Source organism: Cyclopterus lumpus, chromosome 23, assembly GCF_009769545.1.
Source record: "Cyclopterus lumpus isolate fCycLum1 chromosome 23, fCycLum1.pri, whole genome shotgun sequence".
In the NCBI taxonomy this organism is placed as follows: Eukaryota; Metazoa; Chordata; class Actinopteri; order Perciformes; family Cyclopteridae; genus Cyclopterus; species Cyclopterus lumpus.
Genome location: NC_046988.1, coordinates 9,064,365 through 9,066,864, shown reverse-complemented (window position 1 = coordinate 9,066,864; position 2,500 = coordinate 9,064,365).

The window sequence follows — 2,500 nt, the reverse complement described above, 5'->3', positions numbered from 1 at the left end:
TCAACTCCAACTCTCAAGTTGCTACTCGGAGAGCAAAAAATGAGCAGCGCATGGTAAAGGTAGCCTTGGCCCATATATCCGCAGGCAACACCATAAATATATTAGCCCCTTGCCCCCAAAGGCTTATCGGTTATCAGACCGATGGCCACTGGGTTTAGAGACTGTGCACCTCCCAGAAATCAGACATCTTACTGAAATCCGGTATCACTGGACTGTTTAATTAAAACCTTTTTATTCAGGAAGGCGTTTTTGACTTTGTTATCACTGCCAGCTATTTTCTTTTCTATTATAGTTTGTTTTTAACTATCTACTGGCTCTGTACCACTCTGAGATTATTTTCTAATGAAAAGTGCTTTACAAATAAAATACATTATCGTTAGTATTGTGTGTGTGTGTGTGAGTGTATGTGTGTGTGTGTCTATGTCTGTGTGGATGAGTATGTGTGTGTGTCTATGTCTGTGTGTGTATGTGTGTTTGTCTATGTCTGTGTGTATGTGTGTACGTGCGTGTGCCTATGTCTGCATATGTATGTCTGTGTGTCTATGTCTGTATGTGTGTGTGTATGTCTATGTCTGTATGTGTGTGTGTATGTCTATGTCTGTATGTGTGTGTGTATGTCTATGTCTGTATGTGTGTGTGTATGTATATGTCTGTATGTGTATGTGTGTGTGTGTCTATGTATGTGTGTGTGTCTTTGTATGTGTATGTGCGTGTGCCTATGTCCGTACATGTATGTGGGTTTGTCTATATCTTTGTGGGTGTGTCTATGTCTTTGTGGGTGTGTATGTATATGTCTGTATGTGTGTGTGTATGTATATGTCTGTATGTGTATGTGTGTATGTGTCTATGTATGTGTGTGTGTCTTTGTATGTGTATGTGCGTGTGCCTATGTCCGTACATGTATGTGGGTTTGTCTATGTCTTTGTGGGTTTGTCTATGTCTTTGTGGGTGTGTCTATGTCTTTGTGGGTGTGTCTGTGTGTATGTGTGTTTTCTATGTCTGTACGTGTACGTGTGTGTGTCTATGTCTGTGTGCATATGATTGTGTGTATATGTCTGTATGTGTATGTGTGTGTGTGTCTATGTCTGTATATGTATGTGTGTGTGTGTCTATGTCTGTATATGTATGTGTGTGTGTCTATGTCTGTGTGTGTCTCTGTGAATTGGAAGAGCTCAGCCCGACAGAGACCGCAGAAAAGATGTAAACATTAAAAAGTACCAAACAAAGCACAAAGGGACATATCCACATCCGGTCTTTAATAATGTATAACTGGTGCACGCTGAATACATTGAAATATCCATTCACTGAGCTTCCAAGTGTGTACAAAAAGGATACGTAGAAAGGTTCAACTTACTAATTAGCATGGCAAATATCATTAAAAATAGTAGAGAAGTGAAAGAGAACACCTGTGCAAAAGGAATGTATCATCCAACTGAAAATATAGTTTCCACCATAATCTAGTTGACTCACAAGAGAACCAACGAGGCCTAGATGATGCAGTGGCTTGTCTCCTTGATCCGCTAATGCAACACTTAGACTCTCTTATACAACTCTCTCTAACAGACCACTTCTCATTGATCACTGCTCTGCTTCCGATGCCATCCAGTGACATCACACGATTAAGAAACTCCTTGAAGCACTTTAAAGTTCTCAGCAGTTTCCTTAAACATACCTCAAGCAGTTACGGTTGAAAACACAATTTCCAAGAGAGCCACTGTCATTATCCAGGAGTGTGTGCTCGGCCCATTACCTTTCGCTCTAAAGAATGTCACAACCTATCACCTGTGACACCTCACTCTCCTCCAATGCAGTTACTCCTATCAAAGGTCCCTCTCTTTGTTCACCAAAGGTGTGCTTGTCCTGCTTCCGCATTGCCTACTCCATCTGTATGGTATAGTGCCGTTGCACCACATCTTATATATACTCATATATAGCGGATGATTTTATAGCTTTATTCTCCCTATAATGTACTGAGCTTTAACTACATTCTGATTCACAATGTAAATGTGAATTTATATCACTCCTCTGATGACAACTATAGCTCCTACAAATGATTCTCCTCATTAAAATAACCAGCTAAACTAATTTGGGACCTCCTCCCCATAACTGTGCATATTTTTTTTACGGCAGACAAGGAGACCCAATGTAAAATTGCTGGTCCAAGATCTGTGATTGGAGGCACGGCCCTTTCTTCCATCAACTTTTAACTTCACCCTCAATTTGTATCACTACCCGTTAAATGTAAATTGCAGTCCATAAGAAACACATCACATGCAGATGTGAACATACAACCTCAAATAAAATACATAAAACACCCACTAAATCAACAATATATATATCTATGTATGCCCCCCACTATAATATGTACTGTAAACATATGTTTTTTAACTAAATGTCCAACGGTCTCCACCCTCCATGACTCATGTCCACTATATCAGGAGCAGTGGCAGGGAGACTTTATTATTTACTGTTATCGTATCTGTCTCAAAATCACATCTGC